General features: G+C 36.2%; 1 long non-coding RNA gene across 2 annotated transcripts; it reads right to left on the bottom strand.

Moving 5' to 3' along the window:
• Positions 1-5036: 5036 nt before the first annotated feature.
• LOC126816879 (uncharacterized) lies at positions 5037-18878 on the bottom strand. Of its 2 annotated transcripts, none has more exons than XR_007678660.2 (7): positions 18819-18878; positions 11452-11619; positions 10726-11047; positions 9144-9301; positions 7927-8111; positions 6526-6667; positions 5037-6221 (listed from the first exon to the last, which is right to left on the bottom strand). It is a non-coding gene; the product is annotated as an uncharacterized LOC126816879 (long non-coding RNA). The 2 variants fall into 2 exon arrangements; XR_007678649.2 differs by lacking the exon at positions 18819-18878 and adding an exon at positions 13353-13500.
• Between the last annotated feature and the right edge of the window lie 561 nt (positions 18879-19439).

Raw genomic sequence — 19439 nt, 5'->3', positions numbered from 1 at the left:
TAGAATCGGTGCTTACACAGGCCATAGTATTTATGTCAGCTTATCATTGGAATCTTGTCAGCCCATACTCTTACTCGATATGACACGGCTACATGCTACTACAGCTTTGGAAGTGGTGAGAGCTTGTATTCTCTCTCTCAGTTGTCGCCTTGGACGCCATCTTGAATTTCGCAAAACGCTCAAGGGTGACCGGAGTTCACCCGGCAGATTCTGAAAGAGGACACCATAGGCTACTAAAACCAATCCTAAAAAAAAACTTTATAGACAATTTCCAGATTCACTCGAAATATTGAGGTTTGACGACCGGACTAACTGCTTTGATACCGAATAAGCGGGTTTGATGTGAGTTCTGGCGTCTTAGAGAACTAAGAATAAGCGGGCTGAGAACTAGTTTGTTTTTGTAATACTGACTGACTGGACTGGAATCCAATCTGGCGAGTGAAATTCTATCAGGCCCCGAGATCACAAAGCATTCTCAGACTTATGTTGAGAATTTGCTCAACTTTCAATCACTGTTTATGAGAAATATCTTTGATGCAGAAACACAAAACTTAGCAGTTTCTTATTGATGTATCTGATACATTAAAACAACAAAAGTTTTATAAAGGGCTATATTAGTTAAAATGAGGTGAACAAGTTTGAGTAAATTCTCAACTTAAGTCTGATAATGCTTTGTGAACTCGGGGCCTGCACTGTACATGCACATGAGCATTAGGTGTGACCGAAATGTCCAACTGGTGAAGCTGAGCAGCCTGATTGATTACATTCCATCCCTTGGTGGTGAGCTTGACAACATCCCCACCATTATTTAGGTTATTGCCACAAATTATGCACGTATCCATGGCGAAATACGACTCTTTTCACAAAATTAGCAAAAGAAAGTTTCAAATATATGGGGAAACCCAGACTGGATTCCAAGCCAATCACCAGATTGGATTCCAGTCCAGTCAGTCAGTGTCACAAAAACAAACTAGGTCACAGCCCGCTTATTTTGAGTTCTCTAAGACATCAGAACTCACGTCAAACCCGCTTATTCAGTATCAAAGCAGTGTTTTGACGTCATGACGTCATTGTGGCGTCAGGGCGTCACACCATGACCTGCTGGCGTTGTGATAATTTTATTTTCCGATTCGTTGATATCATTTTTGTATCTAATGATAATACATTTATTGCTCTAAAACGAGCCGTTTCCAAGATATGGAGGCCAGAAAGTCCAATTGGCGGCCATTTTGGATTTATGCTAATTATGAAAAACGCTACAGGGTTTCAGCGGATAATTTTGAGTTGGGAGTCCTTTAGACATCCCTTTACCATATTCCAGTGAAAGAAATTCTTTTGCAATTTGTTCTCGGTAGTTTTTTTATTTCTCTCCGTCTATAGGTATAGAGTGGGACGTCGGAACCAAAGCCACACAAATGAGACTATATTGAAGTACTTTCATTATTGCTTTATTCTCGGATAGGGATTGCAGGAAAACGCGTTAACTTTCATATATTGTCTGGAGAGATATGTCCCATATATTCGCCGATGACGCGCTTAGCTGGAGTATAATTAGTTTTATTTTCGGCCATTTCTGCCCCCTTTCCCCCGATATCTCGAGAACCGGTGGTCACGGAATTTGATTTCAAATCTAAACTGAACTAATTTCTTGTTGCCTTTCTCAAGTATAATTGTCGGCGTGTTCTTGTGGTATACTTAGTTGTTCACTTTACTGTAGTATAGTTGTTGAATTGTTGTTGTATAGGGTTTTAAAAATAAAAAATAAATAAAACTATGCATATGGATATTTTAAAATGATAAAAGTCTGACATTTTGTAATATAGAACCGGTTGGGCAAATAAATGTTGAACGAATGACAACAGCAATACTTTTATCTATATTCTTGAGTTATCAATCAAATATATATTTTACAGTTGACTACGGACAGCTATTTACGCGGATCGGATTTGGTTTTGTGGTAGTGATCATTCTTATATTTTTTATAATATGGTAAGAATTATATAGTTATACAGTTGCTTGAAGTATGGTGAGCCACAATGGTTCAGTGAGTAGGACGTTGGATCGCTAGCCTGCGGTCCCGTGTCCGTTCATCGGGATTTTCCTTCACGGTTCCCCCTTGTCAGTGATGTTGGACGGAGGGCCTGGGTAGAGACAACGTATAGTCATTCGGATGGGACGAAAACCCGGGTAAAATTTTCCCATAGGACACTGTATGGCGTATACCCGTTTTCATTATCCCAGTCGGAGCAGAACAGCGGGACGTTAAACCCAATTTCATTTCATTTTGCGTTAAGATATTGCTATTTAGAAGCATTGCCAACATATTCCATTTTGCGGTAATATGTCGACATAGCTCATGGCGATCAATGGAAAATGTTGACAAAACTTCAGAATAGCAATATCATAACGCAAACGTGCGCATTGGCGTGCACCTAATGGTTCCCTTGACAGTTGATATTCGACACGAGAATAGGCCATAGCACCGTTGTCCGGGCAAAATATCACTCATAGCAAACTGTATTGCGTATGTCCGTTTTTATTAGCCTAGTCGGAGCAGACAGTGGGAAGACGTTAAACTCCATTTCATTTCATTTTGATCGTGCTATTGGCCCGTATACGCTTTCATACTATGCTAAGTCATGGTTCGATGTATCGTGGAGTCTATTTCATTGGACTGACAGAAATATAAACTTGGTGGTGATAGGCGCACCGTTATTTGAACACATACTTTAATAACTTACTTTAATTTCTTTATTTAATCATTCAGAGATTGGCAACATGACAGAAATAACACAGTTATATGGACACTATTCACTGGGGTTTTTATCCAACGGCACGGCATTAAATCAATCAGAGATTGGCAATATAACAGAAATAACATAGTTATATGGGACAATAATCACTGGTTTATTATACACAAGCACGACGTTTTGATCTAAGCAAAAATGCAAAATATTTAAAATAAACTAGTGTTTAACTCCAATACAAGGGGGAGAAATGGGGTTTAACGTCCACTCGACACAAACTAGGTAATTTCGGGTCTAACATATGATTCTGCTTTATTTCAGTAATTCGCTTGCGAGTAGGGATCTGTAGCAGTGGGTGGAAACCGGGGGCCCTGGAGAAAACCCACGAGGTTGGACAGGCGATCCTTCTCCTTGTCACGGACAACCGGGGAAGCAAAACCATGCCAGTTGGGCTAATCTAGTCCAAGAATTCACGCCCGGATTCAAAACCCTCACAGCCACACCCACCATCAGAAACCCGACAGACTTACATTCTGATGATACCAGATATACATGCATTGATACTATATAGGAGAGAATTGGTACATTAGTCAGCTAGGCTGGCTCCCTGGGCTCCTGGTCTATACGGTAGTCAAATCATGACGACGAAAACACAACACCAATATTCAATGTTTTAGCTGGCAGTTGGACTCGTGTAATCCCGTTTCATATAATTATAAATGTTACCGACCAAGTACAATACAAATAATATACAATATTTTAATTATCAGGTTTATAAGACGAAAGAGAAATACCAATATCTCCACATCAGACCAAAATGAACCAAGTGTTCATTATGAAAGTACAGCCGGGGTACCGAGTGATGTCCCTCACCAGTACACCTCACTTAGTAACACGGGCGAATACATTACAGTGTTTTAAAGGTTTATTGATGATAAGGACACATTATTCAAGAGCTAAATCTGCCTAATGCAGATCTTTCGTTTGGCCTCAAATGTTATATACGTCATTAATTAGACATTTACCTGCTCTCTAGACCATCGGGTGGTTTTGATTTTCAGTGGATTTAAACACGATTACCAGTTACTGATTTAATAAAAAAAATGGATAATCGAGGCATTGTTTATCATCGTAAAAACGTTAGCAATGGCAATCGAGACTACACTGTTCCTCAGAATGATGTAATTAGACTGAAAATTTCAAAATATTCCCTTTAAATGTTCCATTTTGTAATTATTATTAGCGAGAATTGTGAGTTCTTTATGTTGTAAAGTATCATGGTTTCTGGGTACACTACTAGATGCAGTTGTGGATTGGGAGGGGTGGTGAATTACCCCCAAAAAGAATTTGAAAAAGAAAAACAGATAAATACTATTTGAGACATGTGACAGACTTAAAACAGACAAATTTTATTCTGTAAAGTCATTGTAATTATTTGTGATAAATTAGTCTATATTAATATTCCTTTCAAATTTTATTCTGTAAAGTCATTGTAATTATTTGTGATAAATTAGTCTATATTAATATTCTTTGTAAATTAACATTCAACTGGTTGGCACTGAATAAGTTGGGTGGGGGTCTCGATTCGTGTTTAATTGGTTTATTTGTGTGATAAATTAGTCAAAATAATTAGTCTGCTATTTGTTTTCTGCATGTATTAATATTGTTTGTAAATTAAAATTGAAATCTTATATTAATGCATTGTCTCATTCCAGCGCATTGCACTGAATAGGGACGGGGGGGGGGTCTAGCTTTTTTATACAGTGTATACATGTAGTAATGTGTATAATATACTTGTCGCAGTTGGGGACGAGGGGTGTCTACATTGAATACAGTGCATTAACGTGTATACACTTGTTTCATTACACCGCATTGCACTGAAGGGTGGAGGCGGAGGAATCGTGACTAGCGATTCAATACAGTGTATACATGTATTAATGTGTATATACTTGTTTTATTACAACGTATTGCACTGAATGGTGGAGGGGTGACTAGAGTTTTAATACAGTGAATACAGTGCATTAATCACTGGATGGGGGGGGGGGGGGCAGGGGGTAACTAGAGTATTAATACAGTGCATTAATGTATATTCACCTGTCACATTACAACTTACTGCACTGGATAGGGGGTAACTAGAATTTTAATACATTGAATACAGTGCATTAATGTGTATACACCTGTCGCATTACAGCACTGGATACACATACGACGAATACACGTGAGAAGTTAGGTGCATATAATGATAATAAGAATAATAATATTAAAAAAAAACAAACTTTATTTAATGAGGCAACTTATTTAGTTTGCAAAAAAACCCAATCTTCCAGGAGTCCCTCCTAAGCTCCAAAGACATATATACATGTAATATCAGGATAAATTCAAAATCATTTTGAAATGCAATAATATTTTAAAGTGAGAAATTTGGGAAGTCACTCGTAAACTACAAAACATATATACTATACAAGTAAAATATAGGAAGAACACTATAAGTACACACCAAATAAGATAGAATGCAGTTGCAAATTAAAAATACACGAAAAATAATAAGTATGTCATCAGTTGAATATTATGGTTTCTGCAGTGCTCAATATAAATGAGTTTTCAGTTTAATCTTAAAATTTTCAACATTTTTACACATCTTTATATAAAAAGGCAGATTGTTCCATAAAAGAAATGCAGAATAATGAAAAGTGCGTTTCATGGATTCCGGTCTGCATTTCGGAAGGAGTAGGGATTTACTGGTCTGTGAACGGAGCAAGATATCAGTTTTGGAAACAAGAGATTTGTCAATGATATAGGAGTTTAGATACAGTGGAGTATTAAATGTAATAATTTCGAATGATAAGGCAATTTTATTATCAAGAATCCTCTATGTAAGGGTAAGCCAACCGAGTTTAGTAAATAAAAAGGTGCACGGAGTTTCAATTGTTGCATCAAGCGTAATTCTTGCTGCCCTATTTTGTTCGTTATTGGCGGATCCCGAATAACGAGCCAGCACCGTATTTGTGATTCGCGAATCCCGAATCCCGAATAGCGTGCCAACTTCACGTTGCCTTTTCAATTAAGGTCTTGGTCAATTTGAATTCCATGTAATTTTGCGGTAGTAACCGTCTCAATTGTCTCACCATGAAGTGATAAAGTTAGATTTTTCTGATTTTTTTTGTGTTTTCTGAAATCAGCATTGATTTTGTTTTTGAACGATTGATTGATACAAATGTACATTTACTTAATTCTTCTGTATTTTAGACAGCTGATTGTTTTCTATAATAAACTAGATATCGGTATTGGTATTTTAGACAGCTGATTGTTTTCTGTAATAGATATCGTATTTTCTAATGTCTATTGTATGATTAGTAGTTTCGTGGATAGTACAGAATTTGAGAACAGAATACACAATTAGAGAGAGCCAAAATACCGTAGTAAAGTAAAACAAGTTACAACAGCTCCGATTAAAAACCATAACAAACCATAACGCTGAAAAACACAAGTTATATTAAATATACAGAAAGGCCAGTCTTGTTGTCATCATACTTCTGAGATGATGGATGTTACCTTTCCTCTATAGAGAATAGGAAAGTTTAGGCTAAACAAAAACAAAAACGGACTTCCTTTAGGTTTAAATATTATGCATTGTGTAAGAACTAAATCTGCCTTCACATGTTTCATAAATTATTAATTAGACAAGTCCATAATCAACTATCTATTATAGCAAGAACAGCCAGCTGTTTATCGAAATCTCATTTATAGTATGCATTTTTAATGAAAAAAATATAAATACCTCGGATTTCAAAGGTACATTTTGTAACCAATTCAAGGTGGCCAAAGCACACATTTCTATATTGTGGGCGTCAAGTGAAGATGTGTCAGTGAAGGGATTATCGGGATCAAGAACATACCTTGTTTTAGAGACGTCACGTGACCTGAACAGATGCAAAGAAACGCATGTAATTATTTCTAGCCCTAATTAAACGATAGCCGTTCTGTGGTGAAAGGATTAACTGGATCTAGGGCAAACGTTGTTTTGACCTAAACAGATACAAAGGAGCATATTATTCTTCAGTATGCAAAGGTACAAAACTGTTACCTGTATCTTGAGGTAGCTCTTAATAAGATAATAGTAAGAGGGGTGGGGTAGTTGTGGTGGAGGTTGTTAATGATGATATTAGAGACTTTTGGCAAGCGTAAATTCTTGGTCCGTATCGCGTATCCGTATGGATTTTGCGTGTGACGTCATCAATGTGTGTGTGTATTTCTCATGCGTGATACGGGATACGGCAGCACGTATCGAACAGCTTTCATACGAAAAAGGTCCGTATAACATTGTTGTCTTTTTACTGTCTTTTTTGCTACTTTTAGACGCTGAAACGTTGTATCATAGCGTTTTTATGAATCTCTGTGTATCCTAGAACACGAAGGTGTATATTTGATGTGATTTAACAATGATAAAGACTGGAATTTAATCATTGGTTTTGATGGGGTTTTGTCGGGATTTTCATACTTTTCCTGTCTGTCTGCATGCTGGTTGATCTACGTGCTAAATATAGGGAGGTGGGACAAATCTAAACTTTCTGAAATGATACATAAGTGAAACCAAAGTCGAAAATAATTTTTTTTATAGCTCAGTGACTATCGAGCGACTTCACTCGCACCGAGAAATTGTAGGCTAGACACAAGACTAGTACTGATGGTGATCTTGGTTGATATCTGTCATCATACTGTAATAGAACTAAGCCCAGCTTAGCGATACAAACGTACGCGACGCGAAAATCTGCCAAAACTCAAAAAACTGCATTGACGCAACGTATCACGTATACTATACGGATACGTGATACGGATGTAAAAATTCCGCCTGCCAAAAGTCTCTATTATTAAAAGGGGATATTTTTTCCGGACAGCGCTGCTATGGCCTACTCTTATATCAAATTCCAGTTGCAAAGGGATCTTTATAGTGCACGCCAATGTGTACGCGTTACCTCGATTTTTCGTTCCATTCGACCACTGCAAGGGCAAACCACGCCGGCAAATCTCTGTGAAATTTCTCGGTTTACACCGGGAGCATATCCGTGCGTCCCGGATAGAGAGCCAGCTTCTTATTCACTTATAGCCCCTGGAGAATATCAGATGATAAAACGTCTCTGTTAAGATGATACTATAACGTGTTAATTATAATTCAGCTTACCAATTATTATCCGTGTTATAGATTCCAGGTATTGTGTTCTGCAGTTCTCCATAGGACTTAAACAACTCCATAGCTTTATAAAAACCAGTTTTCATATAAAAGTCAGTTGTACTATTCAGATGTTCGTCATAAATATACAGCCCCATTACCTCACAACAATACGACGCCATGTTTAGCCTATTAGTCTGAAATAATTGTCAAATATTCCATGTTACTATTGTTTATGTACCTATGTGAAATTATGAACTGATACCAGGAGTATTAAAAGAATACATGTTACTTATAAAAAAACTCTAGCGAGCCGTGAGAGTCATTGTTACTTATATAAACTCTAGCGTGTTGAGGACGTCATTGTTACTTATATGAACTCGCGCGAGTTGTGGACGTCACTGTTACTTCCATAAACACTACCAAATGACAGCAGCTACGTATATAAACTCTAGCGTGTTGCGGAAGTCATTATTACTTCCACGGTAAAGTATTTATTATACATAGCAAATGTACTATATAAATTATTTATGATATAGAGTATTTATGTGTATTATATAATTTGTATTATATAAAGTAATGTTATGCTCAGTATGTGTATCATATAAAGTAATGTTATGCTCAGTATGTGTATCATATAAAGTAATGTTATGCTCAGTGTGTGTATCATATAAAGTAAAGTATTATATAAAGCTATATATAAAGTATTATATATTTATAGAGAGAGAAATGGGGTTTAACGTCCACTCGACACAAACTAGGTCATTTCGGGACTAACATATGGTTTAATTTTATTTACATAATTCGCTTGCGCGTAGGGGTCTTTAGCAGTGGGAGGAAACCGGAGGACCCGGAGAAAACCCACGAGGTTGGACAGGCGACCCTACTCCTTGTCACGTACAACCGGGGATTCGAAACCACGCCAGTCGACTCAGTGACAGACTTTATGATACAGCGCGCGCACGCTTACCATTCAGCCATACAACCCCCCAAGTATTATATAAAGTATGTATCAAGTATTATATATAAAGTATTGTATAGAGCTATATATAGAGTATTATATAAAGTATGTATCAAGTATTATATATAAAGTATTGTATAGAGCTATATATAGAGTATTATATAAAGTATGTATCAAGTATTATATATAAAAGTAATATATAAGAGTATTATATCAAGTAGTATATAAAGTAATATATACAGTATTATATATAAAGTATTAGCATTACCTTGTACCAGTATTTAAGTAAACGAATCAAGTCTTTAACTTTAGCTGGTTTTGGTCGAATCATTGCCAGTTGTTCTTTACAGAAACAAACGGAGTAGTGGCTCCAGACATCACTTGATTTATTTTTCACTTCTTGGCATACAGCCAACATATTCCCACCTGTTGTAATATAAATAAATATATAATAACGATGTCCTCTATTTTCATTTGTTGTAATATAAAACATTGTATAGAATAAAGGTGAGCGATACTCGGTCAATATACTAGATATCCAAGATATTCATTCACATTCCTTTACTCTGAGAGAAGTTATGACTGGTTGAAGATACAGCGTAGATAGTTCATTATCGTAGCAACGGTACTTGATAATCCATTTTAATCGCGAACATCCGGTGGCCTAGCTAGTTGATAATATGCTTATCATGTTAATAAATGTCTAGAGAGTTGATTATGGGTGTAATATGTGAATACAGGTTTAATTAAAAACGTTTGAAGCATCGATAACTCATATCTTCTTTAGATATTCCCACATGGAAATTATGTCGTATATTGGTGTTACCTTCGTCCGTCCGTCGTTCACAATTTTTTATTAAGAATCCACAATGTACATTTATCATCAGATCTTTATATATATGTTACAGTTTCTGTTAATTGTTTTATTGTACAGAACTTATGGGGACTCGAACTACAAAAGTTTATAATGAAAGTGATAGGCCTTATTTAAATTAGTGACATGAAGATGTCTATATCGTCTAGAGTTATTGCCCTTGTTCCATTTTGCAGAACCTTGTGAACGCCCTGGTGAAAATATTTATAATCGGACATGGTATAATTTTGTATGTATTCTTTAAAGAAACAAAACGATGAAGTCTATTAAAAATCAATAATTCCAGTTACGTATGAGTTATGGCCCTTTTTTCACATTGTAAACTATTGTAAATACTCGAACAACAATAGCTATCATGCGATGTGTATGGAATTGATATGCATTATTAGAATTAGTGAAATGACGACGATGATTACTTGTAGAGTTATGGCCCTTGTGAATACTCATACAACAATAGCTATCATCCGATGTGTATCGAATTGATATGCATTATTAAAATTAGTGGAATGAAGACGCTAGAGTTATTACCCTTGTTTCACATTATAGAATTCTGTGAACGCCCTAACAACAAAATTTACAATCCGATCTGTCATTGATATGTCATTTGTTGATTAGTAAAACAAAGAAGCCTAAAATTTCAGCACTTTCTAAAAAAATACCTTTTGAGTTATGACGCTTGTTTCACTTTGTAGAATCTTTTGAACACTCCAATAACAATAGATGTCAACAATGATATTAACTGTTCATATAAATGAAATGTGGACTTAGCTGTGGACGTATGTTTGTTTGCCTAGCTACCTATGCAATGTTCTGTTCTGCTGTGGACCTATGTTTGTTTGCCTAGCTACCTATATGTAATGTTATCGAAGAAATAGAATCGTGGCATCACATAAAAAAATCTAGCGACTGGCATATTATAACATCTAACCTACTTTCTGGCATTAGGAATTACGAGTAAGTCAGCTCTTTGTCTTACCATGTCTGGCGACTACATCTATTGCAGGTAGAACGTCCACTTCAACGGGCTCACTTCTACCCTAGTACTGGACGTATACATTAAACTTGATGAAATGTTCGTTACATTTTAACACCTTTATGGTGTCAATCCATTCGGGTTTGGACGAAAATGGCCAACTGAACCATCCTGGGTTGGGATTACACATATATTTCAATATATCACTAATAATTTGAGGTTTATCTGCAATCAAACTCTCAATATCCTTATAACCATTGAAGAAAACTACCATATCAGCATCAGCATCACTCTGAACAGATGTTTCCTTACCCAACGAACCACTCTACAAGCAAATAAAACATTTAAGCTGATTTCTTAAAATGATCAGAGATACAATTACTTGAGATATGTCTAAATCAAGGGAGATAATCAATACACTAGCATTCCGATTAAAATTACTACTGTTACCGAAGACATCATTATTACATTTTACAACCACTTGATCACGTACTGAGAAGAATGGGAGTGTATTTAATTCTACCTAAATGTTTAGTGGCTCGACTACATATAATCATGACTTTAACATGGACTACCTAGAAATGACTGGTCTGTATCCAAACAAAATAGAGTTGTGTCCCTTCATATACTTGTATAGAACCATAATGTCATTAATTAGATAGACTCGTGATCGGGTGGATGAACAGTTAAGACTACTAACAATACTTGTATTATTTTCATTATATTTACCTTGACGACTTCCCGAATACTATAACCAGGCATCTTGTGTAAATATCGAACTAATTCATCGAGCGTTTGATTAACACGATCTTTAAAATCATTTGTTGGCCGGATCTTTCTATCTATAAACTTCTCCAAACTTTCTCCTCGTTCATAACCTCGCAGGTAACTAATCATCTAAATATAGAAATTTATACCAAATTAATAAGTGTTCCGACAATCTGAATAAATTACAGATCTCTCATTCGTTTTGTTTTTATACTATCGATGGGGGGGGGGCGATGTCAGGGGTCATAAGATCTGACTGGTTGTAGTGGAGGGAGATAGGGACGTCAGGGACTATAAGATTTGACTGGTTGTAGTAGAAGCGGGGGCGTCAGGGATCATAAGAATTGACTGGTTGTAGTGGGAAGGGAACGTCATGGGTCATATCTTGAAACGTCAACACCCCAGCTATTAAAATATACAAATAATACACTGAAAATTTTCGTAGCCACCTCATATTTCAGATTAATATAAAAATAATACATGATAAGTTTCCTAACCACCTCATATTCCGCTTCATATAAAAATAATACCCTGAAAAGTTTCGTAAGCAACCCATATTTCATCTTAATATAAAGAAAATACAGTACCCTGAAGAATTTCGTAGCCATCTCATATTTCCATTAAATATGAAAACATAACAATAATGTCCTAGCCACCCTATGTGTCATTTAAACATAAAAAATAATGCAAAATGATTAATCCCATATTTCAGTTAAAGAAAAAACAATAAATAATGAAACGTTTCCCAGTTATCAGATTGAACAGTTTCCTACACCCCCGCCCCACCCCTTTTTTATTACAAAAGGGAACATAATGGAACTATTTCAGTATGACAAATAATGGAATCTTTGCATGGTGGTCGTTCGGACGATTTGATATTTTCCAGGGGCGGGTTTTAAGGTGGCTGCACACCAAATGTCAGTCAATTTGCTTAACAACTTTTTATTTTTAATTTACAGCTATTTTATGTTTGATCGTCTGTACATACGATGTCCCAGATCACGTCATCTTGCTTATTGTATTCGTATACTCGATTATCAAGACACTAAGACTGCTTCCCGCATACTAAGTTGATCCGTTAACACCACCCATCTGATTTCATTTCTAGTATGACAGTCTGAAAACATTTTGGAAACGGACTAAACGTGATCTAAAAAGACATCGCAATAACGGACTGTCATACCAACGGACTCTTTGAATAACGGACTGTCACACCAACTGACATTAGGTATAACGGACTGTCACACCAACAGACATTCGGAATAACGGGTTGTCAGATGCGGGTGTCTGTCTCAAGAAAAAGGAGTACGTTTGATTATAGAACTGTCGTACTAATATACAGTATGATCGGAATAATCGATTGTCAGGTTTTTGGGCCACGTAATCTATCCAGCCAGACGATCATCGAATAAACAGAACATGAGTAAAATAAATGGCGGGGGTAGTAAAGCACCGATCGGAAACCCCTACCAAAATCATTGTAATTTTTATGAACTAGAGACAGTGTAATTTCAAGATAGCCCAGTATGACGAGTGTCTTGATAATCAAGTCTAAATAGTAAATAAGCAAAGTGGCGTCGTCGTGGGAGTCTTTACTACCTATCTAAAGTAAAAGATACGTAAAATGAGAAGCTATTGATCCAATCAACTGAAATCTGGTGTGCGGCCATCATTCGCCACCCATAATATCCCAAAATACAAATCTATATATACAACAATGGGACGTGGCAAAGAGAAGGAATTAACAGCCAAGAACTGGCCTATTCACCCTTTTCTTGTTGTCGACTATACCCGTATTCGTATTACACGCGTCGATACATTGCGGCACTCAAAGCTGATTTTAACGTATATAGTCAACCTACCTTGTCAATTACGTTAAATATCACTGACAATTACTGGCGTCTACGTGTAGTTTTAAGAAATTAAACTGAAACTTAAAATAGATTTCTGGGAAAACCACACTGTTAAATTTCTATATTGATTTTTAACGTTAGTCCAATTACAACGAACTGACTATGTACTGTTTAATGGGGTGTGTTCCCACTTAGCCGGCAGACTGTTAATCCTTTGATTGATCTTAAAACTATAGTCTGTTTAAAAGTAGTCACTCAAGAACTGTTCACTAGTGTTCAGCGTTAATGAGTTCTTAATCCCTCTTAATAAAATTTATTAACGAACTAATTAATGACATTTTGAACACAGTTCATGCCGGCGTTATGATTTCAAACATGAAATAAGAACAATCCTATGTCGAAATCACCATTTCACAGATATTATTTGGTGGTACCAAAAGGCCTCGAGTTAAGAAATATCGACAACTTGATACAAGAATTGAACATTTGAAAACACAGTTATTAAATGGCTCTTTAATTGTAAATCGGTATGGAACAAATATTTCCTATTTAGTGGGGCTGTAAAATTATTGTTATGTTGTAAGGCATTTATTTATAAATTATATAATGCTATTTAATAAAAGTTAAATGTGTAAATTGTAATGCATTTTTATATGTGTAAATCATTTAATGTTATTTAATAAATATTAAATTTGTTAAAATCAATATATTTTTATATCTGTAAGCTATTTAATGTTATTTAATAAAAGTTAAATTTGTTAAAATCAATACAGTTTTAGTCTTAAAAAAGATATGGACTATAGTTTATAACACCATTGTTCTAGGATTAACTCTGGATTAGCGGCAAAATTTGACATCAAAGCCTGCCGGCTAAGTGGGAACACCCCGTTTAATGGTCGAGAGCGAGACATTAAGTAACATATTGTAAAAACAATAATGGAACGCCAACATCAAGGGGTGACGTCACATCTGTATTTTAAATACTAATAATGTGATGAAATCAGAGACCGGGGCTGGATTAACCCCGAAGCAATCTAAGTACGTGCTTAGGGCATCAGGGGAACACCGCAGAATTTCATTGTTAGATGACACATGTAAAATATCTAATTTAAAAATCAATTAAGAATTTTTAATTAGTTTGTTACCTGCCTTGTCTCAATTAATAATGACGTATATAAACCTCATTTTGACAAATGCAAATTTATTTTGTGATTTATAATGGTTTATGTATATGGGGGGAACCATATTCTTTAAAGTGCCTAGGTGTTCTATGGGCCTTACTCCGACCCCGTCAGAGACAACGTGTGTCAATTAATTGCTCTAAAATCTCCGTGTGATTAATGTATATATTAATATCTCTTTACAGAATAATTTGATCAGTAATAATTTGATCAGTAATAATTTAATTTGATCTTCTTTGAGCGGCATTTAGCAATTGACATACGTAATACAAAAACATAATTTGGAACACAATTACTATTTTATTTAAAGCGACGTTTCGTTGAGGGTTCTCTCAACATTTTCAGCAGTAATTGTATTCCATATTATGTTTTTGTATTTATTTAATTTGATCAGTAATAATTTGATCAGTAATAATGGGGGGGGGGGGGCGGAGGCCCTGACTCAATGATTACAACTGATTATGATTTATAATTTTATAATAATTTTATCAGCAATAACAAGAACCACAGACACAGGGATTACAAATAATTATGATTTTATTAATTTTATTAGCAATAACAGGGATCATAGATCCAGGGATTACAAATACTTATGATTCATAACAATTTTATAATAATTATACACGGGAACTAGTCAAATTGATGTAATGAAACAAATACACGACGTTTCACGACCCCCACTCAAGTGCTCTGCTAACGCTGGGCAGCAAATGCTCATTATCGAACTTGGTCACTGTACTGATATAATGATACTATACACCAAGTTTCATCACTTTCACTTAATCATAACCAAAGAACTCCATCAGGGCATTGACCTTATAAACACCCACGAGGTTAGACAGGCGACCCTACTCCTTGTCACGTACAACCTAGGAATCGAAACCTCGCCAGTTGACTCAATGACAGACCGTATGACACAACACGCACGTGCTAACCATTCGGCCATTCAACCCCCCACAGACAGAGGGACGGTCAGGAGCATAATAGTATCATGTTGTTGTTTTTTTTTTCTTCGAAAGGCGGGTGACGTAATGATATATCCCTTAAAGCAAAGTGAACTAAAGAACTTGCTAATTATGTATTAAATGCTACATTGTACTGGTAATGTATGAAGTGTTTACAATATCTCTATTTGCTAACTGTATAAATCTGTAACTATGGTTGTAAAATGTCAATCTGATTACAATACAGATCTATATTTCGTTTCGTTTATTTATACTTTCGATGGCCTACACTACATGAAGATCTGACAAGTTGTAGCGATAGGTCGCGTCAGGGGTCAAAAGCCCGACTTATGACCCTATGACGTCAGACATTTGATTAACCAATCAGCATTGATGTTACTAGTGGACTACCCACAGTTCAGTGAAAAACACGCCTAAAGCTCGCCGTAACAGACCGTTTCATTGGCTTATCCCTGCCACCATTCAGAACACGAGTTAAATAACAACTCTTCCAGATCCAAGTGTAGTAAAGACATGTAAAACGAAATTTTGACTTATAAAAACGAAAAAAAATATGATCTGTGTTTTAACCAGATTGGTCAAATGTTTACCTACTTATTCGTGGAATCAGAGAAAAATAAAAAAAAATTAAAACAATTTGACTGCATGTTATGAAATTTGACATTATCTTACTTCAGGAGACTCGTAGAACTTTGAAGTAGGAATAGCTATGGACAGGCGCATAGGGTGGTGACATTTTCCTAGCCACCCTATGTTTCCATTAAACACAAAAATAATGCAAAATGATCAATCCCATATTTCAGTTAAAGAAAAAACAATAAATAATGAAACGTTTCCCAGTCACTCAGATTAATATAAAAATTAAAACCTAAAAAAGTTCCCTAGCCACCTCATATTCATGTTAAATATATAAAAAAACATAACGTGAAATATAAAACAAATATCAGATTGAACAGTTTCCTACACCCCACACTTTTTTCAGTATAAAAGGGAACATAATGGAAATATTTCAGTATGACAAATAATGGAATCTTTGCATTGTGGTCGTACGGACGATTTAATATGTTCCGGGTTGGGCTTTAAGGTGGTTGCACCTCAAATTTCAGTCAATTTGCTCAACAACTTTTTTATTCTACAGCCATTTTATGTTCATAGTCTATACATACGATGTCCTAGATCACGCCATCTTGCTTATTGTGTTCGTATACTCCATCATCAAGACACTAAGACGGCCTTCTGCATACTAAGTTGATCCGTTAACACCACCCATCTGCTAAATCTAGTATGACAGCCTGCTAATATTTGGGACTGGGACTAAACGTGATCTAAAAAGACATCGGAATACGGACTGTCACACCAACGGACTCTTTGAATAACGGACTATCACACGAACTGACACTAGGAATAATCGACTGTCACACCAACGGACATTCGGAATAACGGGTTGTCAGATGCGGGTGTCTGTCTCAAGAATAAGGGGTATAGTGGGGCGGATATGTGAAATGGGTGTGCACTTCCAGAAAGAAGCATGAAATTTTGGCCCAGGGGGTTTTTGGGTATGCAGATTTCAAAAATTGCGGGAACCACGACGTCACTCCAGCCGTTCCCGCCAAAAATTGAGAAATTCAAAATGGCCGCCACAAAACACGTTCTCGTCCATAAAATGTCTGTAAGTGCACCGATTTCAATGATCTTGATGTCTATTCCTATGTTTTTGGGGGTTTTTTTGGGGCTTTTTCGGGGGGGGGGGGGCGCGAATGGTTAGCACGTGCGTGCTGTATCATACGACCTGTCATTGAGTCAACTGGCGTGGTTTCGAATCCCCGGTTGTACCTGACAAGGAGTAGGGTCGCCTGTCCAATCTCGTGGGTTTTCTCCGGGTCCTCCGGTTTCCTCTCACTGCTAAAGACCATTACGCGCAAGCGAATTATTGAAATGAAATTAAACCATATGTTAGTCCTGAAATGACCTAGTTTGTGTCGAGTGGACGTTAAACCTCATTTCTCTCTCTCTCCCTATGTTTTTGAGGTCAAGGAATCTAGTAAAACACATACGAAGACTCATAATGTTCTCCTTCATAGTGTTTTCTAAACGTTATCATAATTCAAATTGAACAGATGTATTTTTTATTTGCACCTTGTTCTTTGATAAACGGATATCAAAATTTCATTATGTTCCATTTCAGTGGAAACTAGCTATTACTCATGAAACACAAACAGTCCGCATTTCATGTCAATCACCATGTTATATATGCACACGATGGTGTTGTAAATATATTCAATAAACGTCTGAACTTTCTTCATAAATCTGATACATTGTATATTCAGTGAAGATACATTTAACAAGGTATCAATATCATTTTATGTTTCAGATACAAGTGATAGTCATCTAGTCAATCGCCTACCATGTCCAAGACCAACTGGGAAATTTGTGCTCTGTATCAAGAACATGGTGGATCACTCATCAACCCATCAGCAACAGGTTACTTGTCTCTGGCCACTAATTTAACTGCCTTTCATGAATTGAACAAAGTGACTACATATCCCGACTAGATGATGGTGATAACATGGAAAAAACGATGGTAAACCATAAAGCTAGATGGCATAAAAGTTGTTACGTCCTGTGTAATACAGCAAATGTGGAGAGAGCCAGGAAGCTGGAAGAAAAGGCCTGTATGAACACGACCCAATCACCGCTTTGTGAAAATCTCCCGTGGTTCCATCACAGAAAAGACTAGATGGTTGATGTGACTCGACTGTATCAATGGGACATGCTGAAGTGGTTGAACTACGAAGGTGTTTTTTATGCGGTTGTCAGGTTTTTGGGCCACGCAACCTATCCAGTCCGACGATCATCGAATAAACAGAATATTAGGCCATGAGTAAAATAAATGGCGGGGGTAGTAAAGCACCGATCGGAAACCCCTACCAAAATCATTGTAATTTTTATGAACTAGAGACAGTGTAATTTCGAGATAGCCCAGTATGATGAGTGTCTTGATCATCGAGGCTAAATAGTAAAAAAAAAAGCCAAATGGCGTTGAAGGGGGGAATCTTTACTGCCATCGAAAGTAAAAGATATGTAAAATGAGAAGCTATTGATCCAATCGACTGAAATTTTATGTGCGGCCATCATTCGCTACCCATAATATCCCCAAATACAAATCTCTATATACAGCGATGGGGCGTTTCAGAGCAAATGAATTAACAGCTGGCCTATTTACGCTCTTCGTGTTGTCGACGATGCCAGTATTCGTGTTACACAGGTAACTACATGGCGACACCCAAAGCTGATTTTAAAATGTAACGTTTAACATATAGTCTACCTACCTTGTTAATTACAATAAATATCACTGACAATTACTAGTGTCTACGTGTTTTTCTAAGAAATTAATCTGAGGCTAAAAATAGATTTCTAGGAAAACCAAAATGTTTACTTTCTGTATTGATGTTAATTTGAAAATCTATTATTACCCACAGTTAGGTTGAATAGTAGTTAGTAAGTATAGGATTATGTACGTTTTAAATGACTCGGTTGAATATTAATTTATATATCTACCCAATAAATCTCGGCTCAGTATATGACATCTAGTTTCCAGCAGAATTTTTCCGGGTGCTGTCCTGACGTTCTATATTAGTTGTACCACAAATGAAAAATATTTTTTCAATTTATATAATAGGAATGAAATCCACCCACCCCACCCTTCGAACAAATGGCAGCATATGTAAATTTTTCTTAAAAGGAGTCAATGAAATAAAGAAAAAGACAAAGTTTATTTGAACACAGTCTGGTTGTTGGGTATCATGCTAAATTCTAAATTTAAATGACTAGAGCTGATTCTGGACATAAGTTATGTAATTTGTTGAAGCCATCAGTTCAACCGTGTTCACTTGCCGGCCAATCATAATTAACAACCAATTTACTATCTTGAAATCTGTTTGCGCATTGGC

This window comes from Patella vulgata, chromosome 1 (genome assembly GCF_932274485.2).
Source record: "Patella vulgata chromosome 1, xgPatVulg1.2, whole genome shotgun sequence".
In the NCBI taxonomy this organism is placed as follows: Eukaryota; Metazoa; Mollusca; class Gastropoda; family Patellidae; genus Patella; species Patella vulgata.
The sequence above is the reverse complement of the archived record's forward strand: the minus strand, read 5'-3'. Positions and strand labels throughout refer to the sequence as shown.